The 14,653-nt window shown below is 37.9% G+C and overlaps 4 non-coding genes across 4 annotated transcripts; all 4 read left to right on the top strand.

The window, feature by feature from the left end:
* The first annotated feature begins 55 nt into the window (after positions 1-55).
* On the top strand, positions 56-128 carry trnaf-aaa (transfer RNA phenylalanine (anticodon AAA)). The gene has a single exon. It is a non-coding gene; the product is annotated as a tRNA-Phe (tRNA).
* Positions 129-6,677: 6,549 nt separating this feature from the next.
* Positions 6,678-6,750, top strand: trnav-uac (transfer RNA valine (anticodon UAC)). Its single transcript has one exon. It is a non-coding gene; the product is annotated as a tRNA-Val (tRNA).
* Positions 6,751-8,437: 1,687 nt separating this feature from the next.
* Positions 8,438-8,510, top strand: trnav-uac (transfer RNA valine (anticodon UAC)). Its single transcript has one exon. It is a non-coding gene; the product is annotated as a tRNA-Val (tRNA).
* Positions 8,511-9,720: 1,210 nt separating this feature from the next.
* On the top strand, positions 9,721-9,793 carry trnav-uac (transfer RNA valine (anticodon UAC)). The gene has a single exon. It is a non-coding gene; the product is annotated as a tRNA-Val (tRNA).
* Positions 9,794-14,653: the final 4,860 nt, after the last annotated feature.

Consider the following 14,653-nt stretch of genomic DNA (forward strand, 5'->3'; position numbering starts at 1 on the left):
ATGCAGTGAATATCAGTAAAATTTGGTTTAGACCTTGCAAAAACCACATGCAGCAGTTTCTGTAGTGTAGTGGTTATCACGTTCGCTTAAAACGCGAAAGGTCCCCGGTTCGAAATAGGGTGGAAACAGTGCATTCTTTCATAAATGCCTTATTTTGGAAATTCAGTAAGAACTGAATTTATAACAGTGAATAGTTGCTTTCATGAGTGCCTTATTTTGGAAATTCAAATAAATGATGTGAATATCAGTAAAATTTGGTTTAGTCCTTGCAAAAATCACATGCAGCAGTTTCTGTAGTGTAGTGGTTATCACGTTCGCTTAACACGCGAAAGGTACCTGGTTTGAAACCGGGTGGAAAAAGTGCTTTCTTTCATAAATGCCTTATTTTGGAAATTCAAATACATGCAGTGAATATCAGTAAAATTTGGTTTAGTCCTTGCAAAAACCACATGAAGCAGTTTCTGTAGTGTAGTGGTTATCACATTCGCTTCACACGCGAAAGGTCCCCGGTTCGAAACCGGGTGGAAACAGTGCTCTTTGACACAATCAGTAAGAACTGTATTTATAACAGATAATATTATTTTGGAAATTCAAATACATGCAGTGAATAGCAGTAAAATTTGGTTTAGTCCTTGCAAAAATCACATGCGGCAGTTTCTGTAGTGTAGTGGTTATCACGTTCGCTTTACATGCGAAAGGTCCCCGGTTCGAAACCGGGTGGAAACAATGCTCTTTGACACATTCAGTAAGAACTGTATTTATAACAGTGAATAGTTGCTTTCATAAATGCCTTATTTTGGAAATTCAAATACATGCAGTGAATATCAGTAAAATTTGGTTTAGTCCTTGCAAAAATCACACGAAGCAGTTTCTGTAGTGTAGTGGTTATCACATTCGCTTCACACGTGAAAGGTCCCCGGTTCGAAACCGGGTGGAAACAGTGCTCTTTGACACAATCAGTAAGAACTGTATTTATAACAGATAATAATATTTTGGAAATTCAAATACATGCAGTGAATAGCAGTAAAATTTGGTTTAGTCCTTGCAAAAATCACATGCGGCAGTTTCTGTAGTGTAGTGGTTATCACGTTCGCTTTACATGCGAAAGGTCCCCGGTTCGAAACCGGGTGGAAACAATGCTCTTTGACACATTCAGTAAGAACTGTATTTATAACAGTGAATAGTTGCTTTCATAAATGCCTTATTTTGGAAATTCAAAGACATGCAGTGAATATCAGTAAAATTTGGTTTAGTCCTTGCAAAAACCACATGAAGCAGTTTCTGTAGTGTAGTGGTTATCACATTCGCTTCACACGCGAAAGGTCCCCGGTTCGAAACCGGGTGGAAACAGTGCTCTTTGACACATTCAGTAAGAACTGTATTTATAACAGATAATAATATTTTGGAAATTCAAATACATGCAGTGAATATCAGTAAACTTTGGTTTAGTCCTTGCAAAAACCACACGAAGCAGTTTCTGTAGTGTAGTGGTTATCACATTCGCTTCACACGCGAAAGGTCCCCGGTTCGAAACCGGGTGGAAACAGTGCTCTTTGACACATTCAGTAAGAACTGAATTTATAACAGTGAATAGTTGCTTTCATAAATGCCTTATTTTGGAAATTCAAATAAATGATGTGAATATCAGTAAAATTTGGTTTAGTCCTTGCAAAAATCACATGCAGCAGTTTCTGTAGTGTAGTGGTTATCACGTTCGCTTAACACGCGAAAGGTACCTGGTTTGAAACCGGGTGGAAAAAGTGCTTTCTTTCATAAATGCCTTATTTTGCAAATTCAAATACATGCAGTGAATATCAGTAAAATTTGGTTTAGTCCTTGCAAAAACCACACGAAGCAGTTTCTGTAGTGTAGTGGTTATCACATTCGCTTCACACGCGAAAGGTCCCCGGTTCGAAACCGGGTGGAAACAATGCTCTTTGACACATTCAGTAAGAACTGTATTTATAACAGTGAATAGTTGCTTTCATAAATGCCTTATTTTGGAAATTCAAAGACATGCAGTGAATATCAGTAAAATTTGGTTTAGTCCTTGCAAAAACCACATGAAGCAGTTTCTGTAGTGTAGTGGTTATCACATTCGCTTCACATGCGAAAGGTCCCCGGTTCGAAACCGGGTGGAAACAGTGCTCTTTGACACATTCAGTAAGAACTGTATTTATAACAGATAATAATATTTTGGAAATTCAAATACATGCAGTGAATAGCAGTAAAATTTGGTTTAGTCCTTGCAAAAACCACACGAAGCAGTTTCTGTAGTGTAGTGGTTATCACATTCGCTTCACACGCGAAAGGTCCCCGGTTCGAAACCGGGTGGAAACAGTGCTCTTTGACACATTCAGTAAGAACTGTATTTATAACAGTGAATAGTTGCTTTCATAAATGCCTTATTTTGGAAATTCAAATAAATGATGTGAATATCAGTAAAATTTGGTTTAGTCCTTGCAAAAAACACATGCGGCAGTTTCTGTAGTGTAGTGGTTATCACGTTCGCTTAACACGCGAAAGGTCCCTGGTTTGAATCCGGGTGGTAAAAGTGCTTTCTTTCATAAATGCCTTATATTGGAAATTCAAATACATGCAGTGAATATCAGTAAAATTTGGTTTAGTCCTTGCAAAAACCACATGCAGCGATTTCTGTAATGTAGTGATTATCACATTCGCTTCACACGCGAAATGTCCCCGGTTCGAAACCTGGGTGGAAACAGTGCCCTTTGACACATTCAGTAAGAACTGTATTTATAACAGTGAATAGTTGCTTTCATAAATGCCTTATTTTGGAAATTCAAATAAATGATGTGAATATCAGTAAAATTTGGTTTAGTCCTTGCAAAAATCACATGCAGCAGTTTCTGTAGTGTAGTGGTTATCACGTTCGCTTAACATGCGAAAGGTCCCCGGTTCGAAACCGGGTGCAAACACTGCATTCTTTCATAAATGCATTATTTTCGAAATTCAAATACATGCAGTGAATATCAGTCAAATTTGGTTTAGTCCTTGCAAAAATCACATGCAGCAGTTTCTGGAGTGTAGTGGTTATCACGTTCGCTTAACACGTGAAAGGTCCCCGGTTCGAAACCGGGTGGAAACAGTGCTCTTTGAACACATTCAGTAAGAACTGTATTTATAACAGTGAATAGTTGCTTTCATAAATGCCTTATTTTGGAAATTCAAAGACATGCAGTGAATATCAGTAAAATTTGGTTTAGACCTTGCAAAAACCACATGCAGCAGTTTCTGTAGTGTAGTGGTTATCACGTTCGCTTAACACGCGAAAGGTCCCCGGTTCGAAATAGGGTGGAAACAGTGCATTCTTTCATAAATGCCTTATTTTGGAAATTCAGTAAGAACTGAATTTATAACAGTGAATAGTTGCTTTCATGAGTGCCTTATTTTGGAAATTCAAATAAATGATGTGAATATCAGTAAAATTTGGTTTAGTCCTTGCAAAAATCACATGCAGCAGTTTCTGTAGTGTAGTGGTTATCACGTTCGCTTAACACGCGAAAGGTACTTGGTTTGAAACCGGGTGGAAAAAGTGCTTTCTTTCATAAATGCCTTATTTTGGAAATTCAAATACATGCAGTGAATATCAGTAAAATTTGGTTTAGTCCTTGCAAAAACCACATGAAGCAGTTTCTGTAGTGTAGTGGTTATCACATTCGCTTCACACGCGAAAGGTCCCCGGTTCGAAACCGGGTGGAAACAGTGCTCTTTGACACAATCAGTAAGAACTGTATTTATAACAGATAATATTATTTTGGAAATTCAAATACATGCAGTGAATAGCAGTAAAATTTGGTTTAGTCCTTGCAAAAACCACACGAAGCAGTTTCTGTAGTGTAGTGGTTATCACATTCGCTTCACACGCGAAAGGTCCCCGGTTCGAAACCGGGTGGAAACAGTACTCTTTGACACATTCAGTAAGAACTGTATTTATAACAGTGAATAGTTGCTTTCATAAATGCCATATTTTGGAAATTCAAATAAATGATGTGAATATCAGTAAAATTTGGTTTAGTCCTTGCAAAAAACACATGCGGCAGTTTCTGTAGTGTAGTGGTTATCACGTTCGCTTAACACGCGAAAGGTCCCTGGTTTGAAACCGGGTGGTAAAAGTGCTTTCTTTCATAAATGCCTTATATTGGAAATTCAAATACATGCAGTGAATATCAGTAAAATTTGGTTTAGTCCTTGCAAAAACCACATGCAGCGATTTCTGTAATGTAGTGATTATCACATTCGCTTCACACGCGAAAGGTCCCCGGTTCGAAACCTGGGTGGAAACAGTGCCCTTTGACACATTCAGTAAGAACTGTATTTATAACAGTGAATAGTTGCTTTCATAAATGCCTTATTTTGGAAATTCAAATAAATGATGTGAATATCAGTAAAATTTGGTTTAGTCCTTGCAAAAATCACATGCAGCAGTTTCTGTAGTGTAGTGGTTATCACGTTCGCTTAACATGCGAAATTTGGTTTAGTCCTTGCAAAAATCACATGCAGCAGTTTCTGTAGTGTAGTGGTTATCACGTTCGCTTAACACGTGAAAGGTCCCCGGTTCGAAACCGGGTGGAAACAGTGCTCTTTGAACACATTCAGTAAGAACTGAATTTATAACAGTGAATAGTTGCTTTCATAAATGCCTTATTTTGGAAATTCAAATAAATGATGTGAATATCAGTAAAATTTGGTTTAGTCCTTGCAAAAATCACATGCAGCAGTTTCTGTAGTGTAGTGGTTATCACGTTCGCTTAACACGCGAAAGGTACCTGGTTTGAAACCGGGTGGAAAAAGTGCTCTCTTTCATAAATGCCTTATTTTGGAAATTCAAATACATGCAGTGAATATCAGTAAAATTTGGTTTAGTCCTTGCAAAAACCACATGAAGCAGTTTCTGTAGTGTAGTGGTTATCACATTCGCTTCACACGCAAAAGGTCCCCGGTTCGAAACCGGGTGGAAACAGTGCTCTTTGACACAATCAGTAAGAACTGTATTTATAACAGATAATAATATTTTGGAAATTCAAATACATGCAGTGAATAGCAGTAAAATTTGGTTTAGTCCTTGCAAAAATCACATGCGGCAGTTTCTGTAGTGTAGTGGTTATCACGTTCGCTTTACATGCGAAAGGTCCCCGGTTCGAAACCGGTTGGAAACAGTGGATTCTTTCATAAATGCCTTATTTTGGAAATTCAAATACATGCAGTGAATATCAGTAAAATTTGGTTTAGTCCTTGCAAAAATCACATGCAGCAGTTTCTGTAGTGTAGTGGTTATCACGTTCGCTTAACACGCGAAAGGTCCCCGGTTCGAAAACGGGTGGAAACAGTGCTCTTTGACACATTCAGTGAGAACTGTATTTATAACAGTGAATAGTTGCTTTCATCAATGCCTTATTTTGGAAATTCAAATAAATGATGTGAATATCAGTAAAATTTGGTTTAGTACTTGCAAAAAACGCATGCAGCAGTTTCTGTAGTGTAGTGGTTATCACATTCGCTTCACACGCGAAAGGTCCCCGGTTCGAAACCGGGTGGAAACAGTGCTCTTTGACACATTCAGTAAGAACTGTATTTATAACAGATAATAATATTTTGGAAATTCAAATACATGCAGTGAATAGCAGTAAAATTTGGTTTAGTCCTTGCAAAAATCACATGCGGCAGTTTCTGTAGTGTAGTGGTTATCACGTTCGCTTTACACGCGAAAGGTCCCCGGTTCGAAACCGGGTGGAAACCGTGCTCTTTGACACATTCAGTAAGAACTGAATTTATAACAGTGAATAGTTGCTTTCATAAATGCCTTATTTTGGAAATTCAAATAAATGATGTGAATATCAGTAAAATTTGGTTTAGTCCTTGCAAAAATCACATGCAGCAGTTTCTGTAGTGTAGTGGTTATCACGTTCGCTTCACACGCGAAAGGTACCTGGTTTGAAACCGGGTGGAAAAAGTGCTCTCTTTCATAAATGCCTTATTTTGGAAATTCAAATACATGCAGTGAATATCAGTAAAATTTGGTTTAGTCCTTGCAAAAACCACATGAAGCAGTTTCTGTAGTATGGTGGTTATCATAATTCGCTTCACACACAAAAGGTCCCCGGTTCGAAACCGGGTGGAAACAGTGCTCTTTGACACAATCAGTAAGAACTGTATTTATAACAGATAATAATATTTTGGAAATTCAAATACATGCAGTGAATAGCAGTAAAATTTGGTTTAGTCCTTGCAAAAATCACATGCGGCAGTTTCTGTAGTGTAGTGGTTATCACGTTCGCTTTACATGCGAAAGGTCCCCGGTTCGAAACCGGGTGGAAACAATGCTCTTTGACACATTCAGTAAGAACTGTATTTATAACAGTGAATAGTTGCTTTCATAAATGCCTTATTTTGGAAATTCAAAGACATGCAGTGAATATCAGTAAAATTTGGTTTAGTCCTTGCAAAAACCACATGAAGCAGTTTCTGTAGTGTAGTGGTTATCACATTCGCTTCACACGCGAAAGGTCCCCGGTTCGAAACCGGGGGGAAACAGTGCTCTTTGACACATTCAGTAAGAACTGTATTTATAACAGATAATAATATTTTGGAAATTCAAATACATGCAGTGAATATCAGTAAAATTTGGTTTAGTCCTTGCAAAAACCACACGAACAGTTTCTGTAGTGTAGTGGTTATCACGTTCGCTTTACACGCGAAAGGTCCCCGGTTCGAAACCGGGTGGAAACAGTGCTCTTTGACACATTCAGTAAGAACTGTATTTATAACAGTGAATAGTTGCTTTCATAAATGCCTTATTTTGGAAATTCAAATAAATGATGTGAATATCAGTAAAATTTGGTTTAGTCCTTGCAAAAAACACATGCGGCAGTTTCTGTAGTGTAGTGGTTATCACGTTCGCTTAACACGCGAAAGGTCCCTGGTTTGAAACCGGGTGGTAAAAGTGCTTTCTTTCATAAATGCCTTATATTGGAAATTCAAATACATGCAGTGAATATCAGTAAAATTTGGTTTAGTCCTTGCAAAAACCACATGCAGCGATTTCTGTAATGTAGTGATTATCACATTCGCTTCACACGCGAAATGTCCCCGGTTCGAAACCTGGGTGGAAACAGTGCCCTTTGACACATTCAGTAAGAACTGTATTTATAACAGTGAATAGTTGCTTTCATAAATGCCTTATTTTGGAAATTCAAATAAATGATGTGAATATCAGTAAAATTTGGTTTAGTCCTTGCAAAAATCACATGCAGCAGTTTCTGTAGTGTAGTGGTTATCACGTTCGCTTAACATGCGAAAGGTCCCCGGTTCGAAACCGGGTGGAAACACTGCATTCTTTCATAAATGCCTTATTTTCGAAATTCAAATACATGCAGTGAATATCAGTCAAATTTGGTTTAGTCCTTGCAAAAATCACATGCAGCAGTTTCTGTAGTGTAGTGGTTATCACGTTCGCTTAACACGTGAAAGGTCCCCGGTTCGAAACCGGGTGGAAACAGTGCTCTTTGAACACATTCAGTAAGAACTGTATTTATAACAGTGAATAGTTGCTTTCATAAATGCCTTATTTTGGAAATTCAAAGACATGCAGTGAATATCAGTAAAATTTGGTTTAGACCTTGCAAAAACCACATGCAGCAGTTTCTGTAGTGTAGTGGTTATCACGTTCGCTTAACACGCGAAAGGTACCTGGTTTGAAACCGGGTGGAAAAAGTGCTTTCTTTCATAAATGCCTTATTTTGGAAATTCAAATACATGCAGTGAATATCAGTAAAATTTGGTTTAGTCCTTGCAAAAACCACATGAAGCAGTTTCTGTAGTGTAGTGGTTATCACATTCGCTTCACACGCGAAAGGTCCCCGGTTCGAAACCGGGTGGAAACAGTGCTCTTTGACACAATCAGTAAGAACTGTATTTATAACAGATAATATTATTTTGGAAATTCAAATACATGCAGTGAATAGCAGTAAAATTTGGTTTAGTCCTTGCAAAAATCACATGCGGCAGTTTCTGTAGTGTAGTGGTTATCACGTTCGCTTTACATGCGAAAGGTCCCCGGTTCGAAACCGGGTGGAAACAATGCTCTTTGACACATTCAGTAAGAACTGTATTTATAACAGTGAATAGTTGCTTTCATAAATGCCTTATTTTGGAAATTCAAAGACATGCAGTGAATATCAGTAAAATTTGGTTTAGTCCTTGCAAAAACCACATGAAGCAGTTTCTGTAGTGTAGTGGTTATCACATTCGCTTCACACGCGAAAGGTCCCCGGTTCGAAACCGGGTGGAAACAGTGCTCTTTGACACATTCAGTAAGAACTGTATTTATAACAGATAATAATATTTTGGAAATTCAAATACATGCAGTGAATATCAGTAAAATTTGGTTTAGTCCTTGCAAAAACCACACGAAGCAGTTTCTGTAGTGTAGTGGTTATCACGTTCGCTTTACACGCGAAAGGTCCCCGGTTCGAAACCGGGTGGAAACAGTGCTCTTTGACACAATCAGTAAGAACTGTATTTATAACAGATAATAATATTTTGGAAATTCAAATATATGCAGTGAATAGCAGTAAAATTTGGTTTAGTCCTTGCAAAAATCACATGCGGCAGTTTCTGTAGTGTAGTGGTTATCACGTTCCCTTTACATGCGAAAGGTCCCCGGTTCGAAACCGGGTGGAAACAATGCTCTTTGACACATTCAGTAAGAACTGTATTTATAACAGTGAATAGTTGCTTTCATAAATGCCTTATTTTGGAAATTCAAAGACATGCAGTGAATATCAGTAAAATTTGGTTTAGTCCTTGCAAAAACCACATGAAGCAGTTTCTGTAGTGTAGTGGTTATCACATTCGCTTCACACGCGAAAGGTCCCCGGTTCGAAACCGGGTGGAAACAGTGCTCTTTGACACATTCAGTAAGAACTGAATTTATAACAGTGAATAGTTGCTTTCATAAATGCCTTATTTTGGAAATTCAAATAAATGATGTGAATATCAGTAAAATTTGGTTTAGTCCTTGCAAAAATCACATGCAGCAGTTTCTGTAGTGTAGTGGTTATCACGTTCGCTTAACATGCGAAATTTGGTTTAGTCCTTGCAAAAATCACATGCAGCAGTTTCTGTAGTGTAGTGGTTATCACGTTCGCTTAACACGTGAAAGGTCCCCGGTTCGAAACCGGGTGGAAACAGTGCTCTTTGAACACATTCAGTAAGAACTGTATTTATAACAGTGAATAGTTGCTTTCATAAATGCCTTATTTAGGAAATTCAAAGACATGCAGTGAATATCAGTAAAATTTGGTTTAGTCCTTGCAAAAATCACATGCAGCAGTTTCTGTAGTGTAGTGGTTATCACGTTCGCTTAACATGCGAAAGGTCCCCGTTTCGAAACCGGTTGGAAACAGTGGATTCTTTCATAAATGCCTTATTTTGGAAATTCAAATAAATGATGTGAATATCAGTAAAATTTGGTTTAGTACTTGCAAAAAACGCATGCAGCAGTTTCTGTAGTGTAGTGGTTATCACATTCGCTTCACACGCGAAAGGTCCCCGGTTCGAAACCGGGTGGAAACAGTGCTCTTTGACACATTCAGTAAGAACTGTATTTATAACAGATAATAATATTTTGGAAATTCAAATACATGCAGTGAATAGCAGTAAAATTTGGTTTAGTCCTTGCAAAAATCACATGCGGCAGTTTCTGTAGTGTAGTGGTTATCACGTTCGCTTTACACGCGAAAGGTCCCCGGTTCGAAACCGGGTGGAAACAGTGCTCTTTGACACATTCAGTAAGAACTGTATTTATAACAGTGAATAGTTGCTTTCATAAATGCCTTATTTTGGAAATTCAAATAAATGATGTGAATATCAGTAAAATTTGGTTTAGTCCTTGCAAAAAACACATGCGGCAGTTTCTGTAGTGTAGTGGTTATCACGTTCGCTTAACACGCGAAAGGTCCCTGGTTTGAATCCGGTTGGTAAAAGTGCTTTCTTTCATAAATGCCTTATATTGGAAATTCAAATACATGCAGTGAATATCAGTAAAATTTGGTTTAGTCCTTGCAAAAACCACATGCAGCGATTTCTGTAATGTAGTGATTATCACATTCGCTTCACACGCGAAATGTCCCCGGTTCGAAACCTGGGTGGAAACAGTGCCCTTTGACACATTCAGTAAGAACTGTATTTATAACAGTGAATAGTTGCTTTCATAAATGCCTTATTTTGGAAATTCAAATAAATGATGTGAATATCAGTAAAATTTGGTTTAGTCCTTGCAAAAATCACATGCAGCAGTTTCTGTAGTGTAGTGGTTATCACGTTCGCTTAACATGCGAAAGGTCCCCGGTTCGAAACCGGGTGGAAACACTGCATTCTTTCATAAATGCCTTATTTTCGAAATTCAAATACATGCAGTGAATATCAGTCAAATTTGGTTTAGTCCTTGCAAAAATCACATGCAGCAGTTTCTGTAGTGTAGTGGTTATCACGTTCGCTTAACACGTGAAAGGTCCCCGGTTCGAAACCGGGTGGAAACAGTGCTCTTTGAACACATTCAGTAAGAACTGTATTTATAACAGTGAATAGTTGCTTTCATAAATGCCTTATTTTGGAAATTCAAAGACATGCAGTGAATATCAGTAAAATTTGGTTTAGACCTTGCAAAAACCACATGCAGCAGTTTCTGTAGTGTAGTGGTTATCACGTTCGCTTAACACGCGAAAGGTCCCCGGTTCGAAATAGGGTGGAAACAGTGCATTCTTTCATAAATGCCTTATTTTGGAAATTCAGTAAGAACTGAATTTATAACAGTGAATAGTTGCTTTCATGAGTGCCTTATTTTGGAAATTCAAATAAATGATGTGAATATCAGTAAAATTTGGTTTAGTCCTTGCAAAAATCACATGCAGCAGTTTCTGTAGTGTAGTGGTTATCACGTTCGCTTAACACGCGAAAGGTACCTGGTTTGAAACCGGGTGGAAAAAGTGCTTTCTTTCATAAATGCCTTATTTTGGAAATTCAAATACATGCAGTGAATATCAGTAAAATTTGGTTTAGTCCTTGCAAAAACCACATGAAGCAGTTTCTGTAGTGTAGTGGTTATCACATTCGCTTCACACGCGAAAGGTCCCCGGTTCGAAACCGGGTGGAAACAGTGCTCTTTGACACAATCAGTAAGAACTGTATTTATAACAGATAATATTATTTTGGAAATTCAAATACATGCAGTGAATAGCAGTAAAATTTGGTTTAGTCCTTGCAAAAATCACATGCGGCAGTTTCTGTAGTGTAGTGGTTATCACGTTCGCTTTACATGCGAAAGGTCCCCGGTTCGAAACCGGGTGGAAACAATGCTCTTTGACACATTCAGTAAGAACTGTATTTATAACAGTGAATAGTTGCTTTCATAAATGCCTTATTTTGGAAATTCAAATACATGCAGTGAATATCAGTAAAATTTGGTTTAGTCCTTGCAAAAATCACACGAAGCAGTTTCTGTAGTGTAGTGGTTATCACATTCGCTTCACACGTGAAAGGTCCCCGGTTCGAAACCGGGTGGAAACAGTGCTCTTTGACACAATCAGTAAGAACTGTATTTATAACAGATAATAATATTTTGGAAATTCAAATACATGCAGTGAATAGCAGTAAAATTTGGTTTAGTCCTTGCAAAAATCACATGCGGCAGTTTCTGTAGTGTAGTGGTTATCACGTTCGCTTTACATGCGAAAGGTCCCCGGTTCGAAACCGGGTGGAAACAATGCTCTTTGACACATTCAGTAAGAACTGTATTTATAACAGTGAATAGTTGCTTTCATAAATGCCTTATTTTGGAAATTCAAAGACATGCAGTGAATATCAGTAAAATTTGGTTTAGTCCTTGCAAAAACCACATGAAGCAGTTTCTGTAGTGTAGTGGTTATCACATTCGCTTCACACGCGAAAGGTCCCCGGTTCGAAACCGGGTGGAAACAGTGCTCTTTGACACATTCAGTAAGAACTGTATTTATAACAGATAATAATATTTTGGAAATTCAAATACATGCAGTGAATATCAGTAAACTTTGGTTTAGTCCTTGCAAAAACCACACGAAGCAGTTTCTGTAGTGTAGTGGTTATCACATTCGCTTCACACGCGAAAGGTCCCCGGTTCGAAACCGGGTGGAAACAGTGCTCTTTGACACATTCAGTAAGAACTGTATTTATAACAGTGAATAGTTGCTTTCATAAATGCCTTATTTTGGAAATTCAAATAAATGATGTGAATATCAGTAAAATTTGGTTTAGTCCTTGCAAAAATCACATGCAGCAGTTTCTGTAGTGTAGTGGTTATCACGTTCGCTTAACACGCGAAAGGTACCTGGTTTGAAACCGGGTGGAAAAAGTGCTTTCTTTCATAAATGCCTTATTTTGCAAATTCAAATACATGCAGTGAATATCAGTAAAATTTGGTTTAGTCCTTGCAAAAACCACACGAAGCAGTTTCTGTAGTGTAGTGGTTATCACATTCGCTTCACACGCGAAAGGTCCCCGGTTCGAAACCGGGTGGAAACAATGCTCTTTGACACATTCAGTAAGAACTGTATTTATAACAGTGAATAGTTGCTTTCATAAATGCCTTATTTTGGAAATTCAAAGACATGCAGTGAATATCAGTAAAATTTGGTTTAGTCCTTGCAAAAACCACATGAAGCAGTTTCTGTAGTGTAGTGGTTATCACATTCGCTTCACATGCGAAAGGTCCCCGGTTCGAAACCGGGTGGAAACAGTGCTCTTTGACACATTCAGTAAGAACTGTATTTATAACAGATAATAATATTTTGGAAATTCAAATACATGCAGTGAATAGCAGTAAAATTTGGTTTAGTCCTTGCAAAAACCACACGAAGCAGTTTCTGTAGTGTAGTGGTTATCACATTCGCTTCACACGCGAAAGGTCCCCGGTTCGAAACCGGGTGGAAACAGTGCTCTTTGACACATTCAGTAAGAACTGTATTTATAACAGTGAATAGTTGCTTTCATAAATGCCTTATTTTGGAAATTCAAATAAATGATGTGAATATCAGTAAAATTTGGTTTAGTCCTTGCAAAAAACACATGCGGCAGTTTCTGTAGTGTAGTGGTTATCACGTTCGCTTAACACGCGAAAGGTCCCTGGTTTGAATCCGGGTGGTAAAAGTGCTTTCTTTCATAAATGCCTTATATTGGAAATTCAAATACATGCAGTGAATATCAGTAAAATTTGGTTTAGTCCTTGCAAAAACCACATGCAGCGATTTCTGTAATGTAGTGATTATCACATTCGCTTCACACGCGAAATGTCCCCGGTTCGAAACCTGGGTGGAAACAGTGCCCTTTGACACATTCAGTAAGAACTGTATTTATAACAGTGAATAGTTGCTTTCATAAATGCCTTATTTTGGAAATTCAAATAAATGATGTGAATATCAGTAAAATTAGGTTTAGTCCTTGCAAAAATCACATGCAGCAGTTTCTGTAGTGTAGTGGTTATCACGTTCGCTTAACATGCGAAAGGTCCCCGGTTCGAAACCGGGTGGAAACACTGCATTCTTTCATAAATGCCTTATTTTCGAAATTCAAATACATGCAGTGAATATCAGTCAAATTTGGTTTAGTCCTTGCAAAAATCACATGCAGCAGTTTCTGTAGTGTAGTGGTTATCACGTTCGCTTAACACGTGAAAGGTCCCCGGTTCGAAACCGGGTGGAAACAGTGCTCTTTGAACACATTCAGTAAGAACTGTATTTATAACAGTGAATAGTTGCTTTCATAAATGCCTTATTTTGGAAATTCAAAGACATGCAGTGAATATCAGTAAAATTTGGTTTAGACCTTGCAAAAACCACATGCAGCAGTTTCTGTAGTGTAGTGGTTATCACGTTCGCTTAACACGCGAAAGGTCCCCGGTTCGAAATAGGGTGGAAACAGTGCATTCTTTCATAAATGCCTTATTTTGGAAATTCAGTAAGAACTGAATTTATAACAGTGAATAGTTGCTTTCATGAGTGCCTTATTTTGGAAATTCAAATAAATGATGTGAATATCAGTAAAATTTGGTTTAGTCCTTGCAAAAATCACATGCAGCAGTTTCTGTAGTGTAGTGGTTATCACGTTCGCTTAACACGCGAAAGGTACCTGGTTTGAAACCGGGTGGAAAAAGTGCTTTCTTTCATAAATGCCTTATTTTGGAAATTCAAATACATGCAGTGAATATCAGTAAAATTTGGTTTAGTCCTTGCAAAAACCACATGAAGCAGTTTCTGTAGTGTAGTGGTTATCACATTCGCTTCACACGCGAAAGGTCCCCGGTTCGAAACCGGGTGGAAACAGTGCTCTTTGACACAATCAGTAAGAACTGTATTTATAACAGATAATATTATTTTGGAAATTCAAATACATGCAGTGAATAGCAGTAAAATTTGGTTTAGTCCTTGCAAAAATCACATGCGGCAGTTTCTGTAGTGTAGTGGTTATCACGTTCGCTTTACATGCGAAAGGTCCCCGGTTCGAAACCGGGTGGAAACAATGCTCTTTGACACATTCAGTAAGAACTGTATTTATAACAGTGAATAGTTGCTTTCATAAATGCCTTATTTTGGAAATTCAA

The sequence above is a fragment of the Salvelinus alpinus genome, chromosome 3, assembly GCF_045679555.1.
Source record: "Salvelinus alpinus chromosome 3, SLU_Salpinus.1, whole genome shotgun sequence".
Lineage (NCBI taxonomy): Eukaryota > Metazoa > Chordata > Actinopteri > Salmoniformes > Salmonidae > Salvelinus > Salvelinus alpinus.